Here is a 14049-nt window from a genome sequence, read left to right on the forward strand (position 1 = left end):
AAATTATGATCAAATATTTATTTAAAAATGAAGTTATTGATATTATCGAATAATTTTCGTTTTAAAAATCTGGAAAAATTTCGTTTTTTAACCTGGAAAACCTGGAAAAGTTAGGGAATTTGAAAAGAGCAAAAGCGTGGCAACCTTGAAAAAAATTAATTGTCATTTTCACTAATGAAATTAATTGTCAACTAAATAAACTAAAATAGTTGTCAGCCATATTACAAACATAAACAATTTGCCAACCACAGTACAAACAAAATTAATAGCCAACTAAATCACAAAGAAAATTAATCGTCAATGAAATTACAAAGTTAGTTATCAACTAAATTATAAAATATAAAGAAAATTTATTGACAACTAAATTGCAAAAGGAAAGAAGTTGTCAACAAAATTACTAACAAAACTTGAGCTCAACTGAAAGCAATAATTTATTTTTGCACAGCCACGTATGTAAATATAAATAGCAAGAAATATTTTCAAAAACCATCGTGTACGCAAAACGAAATAGTATAGTGGGCGATTTTTGAGATGAAAATCATTGCGATTTGTGACATGAGCGATTGTAAATGGTCCGTAGATGCACTTAAACGCCCATTTCCTTCGAAATCCCTCACCGAAATCTTTCTCTTCTTCTCATTCTCCCTCTCTCTCTCTTATTCTCTCTTAGAGGAGCTTGCAAACCTAAACGTTCCAATTAAGAGGTATGCGCGTTCTGGCATTCATGAAGTTTCAGATTTTTTCTCCTCTTTCTCAGTTCACCATACGTTATCCGCGCGCACAGTTCCCCCAGTTTATTTTACTGATGGGCTATATAATTTCTTTTTTTTCCTTTCTTTCTTATGCATTATATATCTCATTTCTTTCGTTTTCTATTCTAAACAGATGAGCCATTTTAGTCTCATTTTTGCAAAGTTCACCATTTCCAGCTCAGAAACAAACGATCGTTATATGCTTATAAAGCATGATTATTAAATTGCGCATATGTGGCTTGAAAAAAATATATGTAAAATTTTAGAGAGAAAAAACGTCTCCTAAATAAGAGTGAACATTTTATTGCTTGTTAAACACACACTACATATATGTATAATAAGCGCTTAAATTCGAATTTATTGGCGAAATTTATTATTTGAAAATATCTCTTGAGAATCATAACTTTAAAGAAATGAAAATCTAAGATTAATGGATCAGTTTTATTTAACAATTTATAGAAATTTTTTTTTATTCACTCTTCAATCAAAAGTATAGAAAATTTCAAGTCCGTAAAAGTTAGTTTTTTTTAAAAATGGTCCCGTAAAGTTCGTGATTTGATTCAAAAAGGACGAAAAGTTCGTAAATTGTTCGACATAATTTCAAGAATTTTAGAGAAATTACAAATGATTGCAGAATGATTCAATAATATTCAAAAGTAATAAAATTCTTCGCAGAAATTCAATTGTGTTACAAATTTTTTAAAAATTCTCGTCAAAATTTCCATTATGTTTAGAAATCATTAAATTCTTCTCCAAAATTTTATTATTTTCAAAAATTTTAATAATATTCTTGCCAAAATTTCAATTATTTTCAAAAATTTTCCACAATTCAATGATTTTTAATACCAACTATATGTTAATCAAATTTTCCAAAAGAATTCAATTATTTAAAAATCTATTGATAAAATTCTTTATGAGAATTCAAGTTTAAGAGACATGTAATAATTATTCATTAAATTGTTTTTCTTGTATTTAAATAATTAATTTCTAGTAAAATTTTCTGACAAAAAGTGATTTAAAAATGGATTTAAGTTAAAATTTTAGATTATATGTAATTAAATATTAAAAAATGTTCAAATTAAAATTTTTAAAAATCTGAATTTTTCATATTTTTAACTAACAATTCTGTGGAATTAATTTTTTTTTTTGGAATGTTTAATTGCGGATTTTTTTAAAATTATTTGAAGTTTTTATTTTCTAATGTATACTTAATTAAAAAATTTACAAATAATTGAAATTTTGTAAAATTGAATTATTGTAAACAAATGAATTTTCAAAATTCTCAAAGAACTTTTTTAAAAATTATATTTAAACTGATGGATTTATAGAAGAATTTAAGTTAAAAACACTAGAAAAAAATTTAATTTTCAAAAAGTTACAAATTACTGCAGAAATTCAATTATTTGAAAATTTGTTGATAACGATTTGTTGTGGGAATTGAATTTTAAGAAGCATTCAATTATTCAATAAATTATTTACTTTTGTATTTAAATAAATTAAATTCTAGTAGAATTTTCTAATAAAAATTGATTTAAAATAAATTTGAGTTGAAAATTCAGATAATAATTGAATATTGAAAGCAATATAGCGTAAATTTTTAGAAATAATTGAATTTTGAAATTAATTTTTTTTTTTTTAATTGAATTTTTTCATATTATTTGAATTTACGAATAATTAAAATTTCGTAAAATTGAATATTGTAAACAAAATGGATTTGAAAATTGTCAAAGAACGTTTTCGAAAATTATTAAAAATAATCTATTTAAATAAGAAGAATTTTAGTTAAAAATGATGGGAAATATAATAATTATTTGATTAGGACTGGTTAAATTTTTGTTTTGAATCTAATTGACAACTATACTTTCTAGTTTTCTAATTTAATTTGCAACTAATTTTGTTTATAATTTAGTTGACGTTTTTTGTTTGTCAATTAATTTCGTTACTACTTTGGTTAAAAATCTATTCAGTTGACAACTAATTTTATTATCAACTTTATTGACAATCAATTCAATGAGAAAGTGATTTAATGTTTTAGTGGCAGCCAGCTTAGTTGACAACTATACTAGTTTACCAATTTGGTTAATGATTTACTCAGTTGCCAAATAATTTAGTAAAAAATTGTATTGGTTATTAATATTGTCGACAACTAAATTAGTTTGTGTAATTTAATTTAATTCGGTTGATAAATAATTCAGTTGCCAACAAATTCGGTTGGTAAATAATTAATTTGCCAACTAAATTCATTGTTAAATAATTGAAATGTCAAATATTTACTAATTTAATTCTTATTTTTGTCAGTTTATTCTTCTATTATACTATATAAGAGAGTAATATTCAAACTATATAAAAATATAATAATAAAATTAATAGAAAAATAAAAAATTAATACTAAATTAAGAAAATATATAGTTTTATTAATCTTTTGATCTGTTTTTTTACGAAATCAAAATTTATTCATAAATATTGTTAACGTGCGACTGTCTGCCAGGACTTTTGAAATTTTCGAATATTGCGAGGGAAGAGCAGGTGTTTGAAAGCAAAATTCAAGGTTTTTCGGTAAAAACGAAAAGAAACTATATTTATATATATATGCGCGATTAGGATCAAATAGTGTCATAATTATACACTTGTGGCTATTAGCGTTTTCAAATTGAGTAGATGTAAAAATTGTCAGATTGTGAAACTCTCAAAAGTTATATGCCACATTTCAGACACCACATATATAAATCACTGCGAGTGTCTATTTTCGAGGAGACACATTTTTAAAAACAACTTAATTAAAGTTTCCCTTGTTCTTACAAATTTCCAATTAGAAGTAGCGGTTCGTTTGTATACAAATATAAAAAAGTAAAACAAAAATACATAAAAGAAATCTGAAAATAATTTTCACTGCGTCAATAAAAAATTGTGTCAAGTTTTGTTTTTAAATCAAACACAAACTTTTTACTTTTAGTATTTACGAAATTCTGATCCAAAGATAGGGAAAATTTTATTTTCAAGTAAAAATGAAAGGAACTCGATTGTTTTTGAAAGATCGAAGAAAAGTATATTAATTTACAAAAATTAAGAAGAAATGTTATTATAATTGCAAATAATAATTGTAGTGAATAATTGCAATAATTGTGGCGAATAATTGCAATAATTGTAGTGAATAATTGCAATAATTGTAAACAATAAATTTTTCGAGAAGACAATTTGAAAAGTACAAAACAGATCTTATAATCATGTAGTGATATGTCTTTGGAGAATTTCCTCCGCACGCTGTGCACCACTGAGTGACAATTTTAGCTTGAAGCGACAGCATACAATTGACTGATTGCACTTGCAATTCATAAGTCACAATCCCAGTAAAACTACATGCCACAGTGGAAAATGATTTAACGCTTCAGCTCTCACAAATACAATACTTGACTGTTGTTTCACTTAATATTTAATAATCACAAAACTCAGAATTTCATTTATTTACTTAGAAACTTATTATACCCACAATATGAATTTGAAATTTTATTTCCATATAACATTAATTGTAAGAAGCAATTTTTAAATAGAAAAATAATTTCCTTCCGCTCTTTTGCTTCTAAAACCAGTCCCTACTTCCAAAATTCTTGAAAAATTCCCTTTTTCATTTCCTCTGATAATATATTTTGAATAATTATACTTTTTTCTATGAAGCGAAAAAAAAATGTTCGTTGACTCGTTAAAGCGGCGCGCATTGCTCATATAGTATATTTATTATATGAACATTTATTAGTGAGTCGACACGTGGGCCAGAATATCAGGATCGTTAGCAATCGTACAATTCCATAATTAATCGTAGTAATTCGAGACTTATTAACTACGTAAGCACGACAGGCTCCTTCCGACGTGATACATTAATCTCTTTATTGGCTTCCCTTGACAGGCAACGGATGTGAGTGCACTGTCTTTCTCTCTCTCTCTTTTTTTAAGGTACTCGCGAGAACCTAATGTGACCTATATCGACTGAATCGAGAAGGATATATATTTAGCTATAATATAATGACTCGTATATGCAATAGAAAAATGAGACTCGATATCTAAACTGCATATTCATTAAATCATTATAGACATGTCAATATATGGATTCTAAGATAAGTGTTGCGAAAGTGTTTTTTTTATTTGGAAGAAATTATTACTTTTTTTTAATATATTTTTTTTATATTAATAAACTAGAGCTGTAATAATAATCGTAAATTAAGTGCAAAAAAGCACTGACAATCGGATTCAAAATTCTGCTTAGAAAATTAAGTATCTTAAAATTTTGCAAACTAAAATTTTATTTTTTAAACTTATTTAAAAATTTTTTTATTTCCTTTTAAAGTCAGATTGTTTTCTCACTGCATGTTGATCTTAAGCTAAAGGGTAAAAAAATAAAATAAATAAATAATTATTTATTAACAATTGATTTTTTTAAAGTCAAAAAAGATCAAAAACGATATTCTTCTGATTTCCGGCTATAGGACTGCTGGCTATTAATATTTAATATTAAATTATTATCTAAAAATTTAACTGAAATTCATTTTTATGAAATAAAAATCAATTTTTATTAGAAAATTCTACTAGAATTCAATTATTTAAATACAAATAAAATGCAAATAAATAAATTATTGAATAATTGAATGTTTCTTAAAATTCAATTCCCATAAAAACTTGTTATCAACAAACTTTCAAATAATTGAATTCTTTTGACGAATTTCAATAAAATTTTTAAGAATAATTACATTTTTCGAGAAATTCGATTAAAATTGTATTAAAAATAATTGAAATTCTGCATTGAATTTTATTATTTATGAAAATAATTTAATTCTTGCGAAGAATTTTATTAAAATTTTCAAAAATAATTAAATTCTTGTAAAAAAATTAACAGGAATTCAATATTATTTTTAAAAAAATTTTAATAAAATTCTTGGCATAAATTAAAAATAACAAAATTCTTAGCAGATCTTCAATTACTTTCAGAAATTTTAATTAAATTTTTCGCAAGAATTTAAATATTTTTGTTACATAATAAAAATATTTGCAGAGATTCAATTATTTTCAAAAGTCTTAATATAATTCTTAGCAAGAATTTAATTATTTTCAATAATATCAGAATTTTAGCAGAAATTCAAACATTTTAAAAAGTATTTTGATAAAACTTTTTTTGGTAGAAATTTAATTATTTTTAAAACAATTTTAAAAAAGTGTCTCGATAAAATTCAATTATTTTTAAAATTTTAATGAAATTCTTCTAAAGAATTCAATTATTATAATCTCAGATTTTAACTGAAATCTATTTATAAATCAATGTTAATGAGAAAATTCTACCAGAATTCAATTATTTAAATACAAAAATAAATAATTTATTGAATAATTAAATGTTTCTTGAAATAAAATTCCTATTGAAAATTTTAACAACAAATTTTTAAATAATTAAATTCTTTGGACGAATTTTAATAAAATTTTTAAGATTTTTTTCGAGGAATTGGATTAAAATTCTATTGAAAATAATTAAATTTTGTCGAAGAATTTAGCTATTTATTTATAAAGATAATTGAGATGTTGACCATTTTTTTTTTAGATTTTTTGAAAATAATTGAATTTCGGAGAAGAATTTTAATATTTCTAAAGATAATTGAAATTTTGACGAGAATTGTTAAATATTTTTGAACATAATTGAATTTCTGCTAAGAATTTTATTACTTTTGAAAATAATTGAAATTTTGCAATGGATTTTATTAATATTTTTAAAAATAATTGAATGTTTTATTACTTTAGAAAATAATATTGAATTCTTATGATTAATATTGTTGATTATGAAAATAATTGAAATTTTTTAATGAATTTTATTAAAATTTTTGAAAATAATTGAATTTTGTCGAAGAGTTTTGTAATTTCTCTAAAATTCTCCAAATTATATCGTACAATTTACGAACTCTTCATCCTTTTTGAATTAAATTACTGACTTTACGGACCTTTTTTTTTAAAAACGGACTTGGAGCAAAGTTACGGACTTTTTCAGGATTTACGGACCTACTTCGAGCCCTGCACAATTAAACAAATCAATAAACAAAATAATTATTAATTATTGCAACTACTTTTGTACGTATAGTGCAAGTAGAATAAATCGAATTTTGATTCAAAGGCCATTTATTTAAATTAATAAAAATTTTAAAAAAATTATAAGTATTTTTTATAACAACAATAATTAATAATTTGTTTATAATAAGTTACCAAATAGTAAACTTTTCCACAACAAAATACAATCCTACACTGAGAAAAAAAATTATTTGATTCAAACAAATTTTGTTTAAATCAAACTTAAAATATCTTTGCTATACAGTCAAACATATTTAAGTTTAATTAAAACATATTTTCTGGTTCAGTTTAAGAGATTATGTAATGAAATCAAACATGAATTGTGATTGATTTTAAATTATCTGTACCCAATGGGAAATGCCAGTGTAGTGCCGATGTTCACCACTGGCTTAGTACTCAGACGATTGTTCGGCGTAGTCTAGCCGAGCCTCGACAATTAGTGCTGGCGCAGTACAGAATTTTTGTTTCGCCAAAGCTTGGACAAGCCACGGCGGCAAGTGCTGGCTGAGTATAGAAAAATTGTTCACAACGCTCTTTGCCAACATTGCTTTTTTGACATAAACTTGAAAAAAATTATAAAAAAGTTTAGGAATGTTTATAAATATAAATTTATTGAAAAAAATTAATATTTTACTTTTCAGTTGTTCTTTTTATTTTTATTAAATTTAATAATAACAATTTAACATAATTGTCTAATTTTGTAAATAATAAAATATTTAAACAAATTAAAATTATAAACAAAATTTAAACTTTAATCTCAATAATAATTTGGTTCCTATTAAAATACTATTATACTTCTTACTATGAATAAAAAATTATTAAAAAATTACCACGTAATTTAAGAATTACGTAAAATGTTAAATGCAATAAGTAAAGTAATTTAAATTAATTATTAAAAATGTAGTTTAATTTATTTTATTTCAATTTCTTATTTCTAACGTATCCCTATTTTTTTCTCATCTTTGACTGAATAATTGTATGTCTGAATGATACTGAGATGTTAATACTTTACTGTACACATGTGTCGTTAGCATAGTGGTTAGAGAGTTAGTCTGTTAGTCCGTAGGTCGTAGGTTCGATTCCCCTCGTCAGCAATTCTGTTTATTTTCATAGGTTTGCGATATTTCTAGATTCCAATCGTTAGGTACTAAAATATGAAAATCTAATGCACACTTACTGTAATTGTTTATTATTTAATTTTTAAATGTTATAAACAATTTTTTTCTACTTTAGTTACTATATCCATTGTTAGTCTTCATCTTTAATACAATTTCTTTAAGAAGCGAAATATTTTATGAATAATAACTATTTATTAATATTATTTACCATTTTGTTGTTAAATTATTTATAATTATTAATTTACGACTAATTAATAACAATACGGCATTTATTGCGGCAATATTCTCAGCCAGCACTGGTCCAGTGCTGCGCCAGCGCTGTCTGGCAGCACTGACAGACAGTACTTCGGCAGCACCAGACGGCGTTATCATCCCAGTGTCAAGCCAGTGCTGGCTCTCAGCCTTGCCGCCAGTGCTGCCAGTGCTGGCGCAGTACTACGCCAGTTGTAAATTTCCCATTGGGTAGTCAGCTTTTAAGTTTGATTAAAACATAAAATTTTTAAACATAATTTTTGTTTAAACCGTAACAGAAAATATGTTTGAATTAAATATAATTATTCAAACAAATAATACTTTTGAATCAATGCAGTAGATATTTTCTGTATATTGAGATTAAACTTAGAAACTAATTTCAATTAAACAAAATCGTCTAACATTATTTTTGTGTTTCATTTAAGTATAATATTTTCTCAGTGTATAGAAATAAGTAGCAACCACAGGGATTTACTAACAAACTCTAAGGAAACTGCTCGTCAACCATAAACAAAATCCGAGAAAACTTCAAACAAAACTTAAAAATAACAGGCGCGAAAATTGTCGGTCACTTAACTGACCTTAATTAATAAAGTGCAACATTTACACGAGAAGAAAACAAATTATCAAGAAATGAATCCCCTTTCCCTGAACCATTTTTCCATTAGAATACATCTTTTGACAGTAATAAATAACGAATTCGATACTCTGTAAATTAGAAGACAAATGCGAAGGCTTGTGAGGCAATTAATCTTCCCAAGAAAGAGACAGAGAGAGAGAGAGAGAGGGACACAGAAATTTTCAACATTTTCTTGCGTGGGGGTTTTTCTTCTTCTTCTTCTTCTTCTTCTTAGTTTGTCAAAGCTAAAAGATCGCACCCCCACAATTATAATTTTCTTTTGAGGAAAAATTTTCAAGAGGACATCAAGAGCGTTTATGTTGGAAACTTTTTAAAAAGCGAGTCAGTTTCAAATTGTTGAATTGTTCGTTTCGAGTGGATATTTCATTGTCGTGTGGTTGGACAGCTGCGCGCCCTCCACCTATATTGCGGGGCCCCCCTTTGGCGTGCCTTTTAAATCGCAATTATGCGTCGCGAGGCCCATTTTCTGGCATTTCGGTCAAAAACTGATCCTTCACCATCTTAGCAAACAATAAAGTCGAACGAATTTGAAGGACCCTGTTGTTACAAGGGATCCTCGTGGTATTGTCGAGGGCGTGAGGTCATTCTAAAGACATTTTCCTTGATATTGGTCCTCAGCCGTGAAAAAGCCAAAAGGCGAGCACTATTATAGATTTTCTCTCTGTATATAAATGTGTGAGTGTATTTTTTCCAATAATAGTTTAAAGGGCAGGTAAGTTAACAGTTTTGAAGATCGAGTTGTAAAAGATGAATATACTATAGTGAAGTCAAGAGGCAAACTTTAGAGTCTGTTTTGTTCGCGTTTCTTCTTTAAGCATCTCTCGTTCGTTCATCGTTATTCACAAATGTCGAATACACGAGACGAGAGAGAAAGAGAAAGAGAGAGTCAGAAATCGATGAGGTCCAGATACTATCTCTGGACCATTTTGTTGATTGTTCCTTTTTTCTTCTTTCATCTTTCTCCTTATTCTTTTAGAATTCATAAACTTTCCATATCAACGTGTTCTATTTTCTGCTCATTCTTTCATTGTCGATGGGACAATAGGTTTTCAATTTATGCGGAAAATTATCGTTTTCTTGTAAATTCTGTTCCTTAGGACAAATTTTTCATTCATTTTTACTGATTTCCTTTCTTCAATTTTAATTCGAGGGAGCAAACGACAATTTTTTTTTTTTTTGACTCTTTTTTTGTTTTTCATTTGGAAAGAAAATAAAATATTTTATGGATAAAGGAATCTTGATATAATTTGGAACAATTTTAAGATGTCAGTTTTCTAAGTACACGCGGAGAAAAATATAAATAAACTTTTACTACTTTTATAGTAAAACATTTCTGGTAACTTTTACTATACATTCAGAGTAAATTCTGCTACGTTCGAAGTAAATTTAACTAATTTACAATTATGTTCTTTGAACAAAGTAAAATTTACTTCGAACGTAGCAAAATTTACTCCGAAAGTAGTAAAAGTTACCAGAAATGTTTTACTATAAAAGTAGAAAAATTAACTTAATATTTTTCTTCGTGTAACAAGAAAAAAGGATTTTTTTAAAAGCTAATTTTTTGAAAATAATTTAATTAAAATTTTAACTTTTTTTACTTCATATTGTTCATAAAAAAATACAACGTTATTTTAAGAAGAAATGAACTTTACTTTAAGTTGAAAGAATTTCAAGGTGCTAATTACCTAAAAAAAAGTAGAAAAAAGTGTGTCTTCAAATCAAACCACTATTTTGCTAAAAATAATTCGTGAGAAAACTAAAATTTTATTTTAAGAAGAGATGAATTTAAACTTCAAGCTGACAGAAATTTAAGCAAGAATAGAAAAACAGTTTGTTTTAAAATTGAACTACTTATTTGCTGAAAATCATTCGTGCGAGTACTGAGAAAGGATTTTCTCACGCGATATATTCTAAAACGTAAAAAATAAAATCTTATTTTAAGAAGAAATGGTTCTTATAACATTAGCTAAAGTTCAAAGAATTTTTAGAAGTTAAATTTTTTAAGATATATTAATTTTGAAATTTAATATTTATTAAAAAGCGTTTCGGAAGACATGTTTTTCTTCAAATCAAACTACTTTTTTGCGCTTAATTTAATTAATTTAATTATAATTAATTAATTTAATTAATTTTTTATTTTAATCAAAAATATTACAAATCAATGAGCAAAATCTTATTTTAAGAAGAAATTATTCATTTTTCAATTTGAATAATTTTTAAAACATTTGTTTTATAAAGAAAGAGTTTTTTGTTTCAAAAGACATGTTTGTCTTTAGAATTGAATTTTATTTGGCTTAATTTTTTAACAATTAACAATTTTCTAGTATTTTTTTTAAATAAATAGAAGAATAATTTAGATCAGTCAAACAAAATTTGTTATAGAAAAAAGCATATAACAAACAAAATGGGTATATTTTTTATTTTTTAATCATAATTTTTTTTTAAATTTTGTAATTTCTAATATTATTTTATTATAAACTTTGAAAAAATATCTGTATATTTTCTGATAATAGAAATCATCAGAATTTTTTTCACTTCTTTTCATTATAAAACTAAAATTTTGTTAAATATTATTTTTTGTCAAATTGAAATTATGCAGATTTTTGTTCTTTACTTCTAAACAAAATTAGAAAATTGTTAAACAACTGTGATTAAAAAAACATAAAATTTATTTATTTTGCAATATTTTTGTTTATGAATCACAATTTTTTTAACAAAATTATTATTTTGTTTTAGAAAAAGAAGAAAAATATTTGCACAATTTCTATTTTTAATCTTATTTTTAGAACAGGATTTTCCACAAGAATTAAGAGATTCAAAACATTCAAATTCAAACGTTTTTTAAATTAAACAACTTATAAAAGTATTTGTTATAAAACTCCGAGTCTTCGACTCGGAGCAATCGATATCTTCATGTTTTCTAATAATTAAAAATGAACGCCGGGGGTTAAAATCATTATTTTATACTATAAGAATATTGTTACTGTAACTTCATCAAAATTATTTTCATCAAATTTAATTCAATTATTATTTTCTAGAATTTAAAATTATTTTTTATGAAAATAATAATTGGATTTCTTAAAAAAAATTTATTATTTATAAAAATAATTGAATTGCAGTCACATTTTTATTATTTATGAAAATAATTAAAATTTTTGCATAAAATTTTATTAAACTTTTTTTTAAATACCTAATTGAATTCTTTTTGGGAAATTTTATTAAAATAAGTAGATATTAAAAATCATTAAAATTAGAAAATTTTTTAAAAATTATATTGAAATTAGGACAAGAATTTTTTTGACATTTATGCAAAAATAATTGAAATTTGGAGAAGAATTTTGTTATTTATAAAGATAATTGGATTTTTTTTCAAATTTTGAACATATAGTTGAATTTTATAAGAAGAATTTTATTTTTTCTTCAAATAATTGAATTTCTGCAATTATTTGAAAAAATCAATTTTGTTTTTAAATCAGATTTTTACTTTATAAATATAATTTAATCAATTTTTTTTTTAAATAATCGCACTTTTCGCGGAATTCATGTAAAATTGTATGAAAAAATAATTGAAATTCTACAATGAGTTTTATTATTTAAAGAAATAATTGAATTTATGCATCGATTTTAATTGAAAAAAAAAAAATTAAATTCTTAAGAAAAATGTTATTATTTAGAAAATTAATTGAATTCTTGCCCAAAAAATTGATTATAATCTTTTAAATCATTCAAATCTTGCAAACAATTTTATTATTTTTGAAAATAATTTAATTTCTCATAAGAATTTTATTATTTATGAAATTAATTGAATTCTTTACAAAAAAAATTGATTAAAATCTTTGAAATAATTGAATTCCTCACAAGAATTTTCTTACTTATGAAAATAATTGAATTTTTATGAAGAATTTTGTTAACATTTTCAAAAATAATTGAATTTTCCTGAAAAATTTAATTATTTATAAAAAAATTGAATTCTTTACAAGAATTTTGATTAAAATCGCTGAGAATCAGTGAAATTTCGCTGATTCAGATTTAGAGAGTAAAAAGTAAATCTTAATTTAAGAGCTGCCTTAAATTCAACACTGTCTGCTATAATGTTAAAGGATACGAAAAACGTACGTAAATTCAACATTGACTGTCTTAAAAATGTTGCATCTTAATTTAAGGCAGCTTTCGTGCCTTAAAATAAGATTTTCTTTTTACTGTGAATGTTTGAGAGGAATTTTTTAACATTTTTTTTTTTTTTTTTTTTTGAATAATAGAATTGTTTTGTGAAATTTTAGTAAAATAGTAATTAGAATTTGAATTCTTTTTGGGAAATTTTATTAAAATAGTAGATATTGAAAATCATAGAAATTAGAAAATTTTTTGAAAATTATTAAAATTAGGACAATAATTTTTTTGACGTTTATGAAAATAATTAAACTTTGGAGAAGAATTTTGTTATTTATAAAGTTAAGTGGTATTTTTACGAGAATTTTTTTTCAAATTTTAAATATAGTTGAATTTTGTAAGAAAAAAATTTTTTTTTTTTGAAAATAATTGAATTTCTGCAATTATTTGTAATTTCTTCTAAATTAAATCTTTTTTAGTGTTTTCAATATGAATTTAAATTAGAAAATTTTTAAATTCTATTATTTTTAAAATTACTAATTTTATTTCAAAAAGGCAGTAAGAAGTTATTAGCGCGCGAATTGTTGCTAGTATTTTTTAAAGAAAAAAACAAAAGCATATACACAGAAAGTAACTTCAAACTGCGGACAGAATGAATGAAAGAATACGAGGATTAATATAGTTAATAATTAATTAGTAATAAATACATTAAAAATATTATTAAAAATAGAATTCTTTAACCCATTTATGGTTCTTTTTAGGACTGCGGGGATGTATTTTGTTAAATAAATAAATAAATAAAATAATCAATTATTTCTCTTAAATAAAGAAAATATTTTTAAGTAGGTTTTAATATTGAACAATAATTTAGTTTTTCAAAATTCCAATGGTCCTTTTAATTGTTGAATTTTTCACTTTAAAAAATTTTTTTTATTGGTCTAAAATAAATTTTAAATAATGTCAGCGGCGCTATTTGCAATTTACCACGGTATTGTGTGAAAATGATAAATAAGGATTTTCCAATGTAAAAAGTATTAGTGCACCTGGCGCCCGCTTTTTTTTTCATGGAAAATAAGATCTT

Source organism: Leptopilina heterotoma, unplaced genomic scaffold (assembly GCF_015476425.1).
Source record: "Leptopilina heterotoma isolate Lh14 unplaced genomic scaffold, ASM1547642v1 Lhet_10, whole genome shotgun sequence".
NCBI lineage: Eukaryota > Metazoa > Arthropoda > Insecta > Hymenoptera > Figitidae > Leptopilina > Leptopilina heterotoma.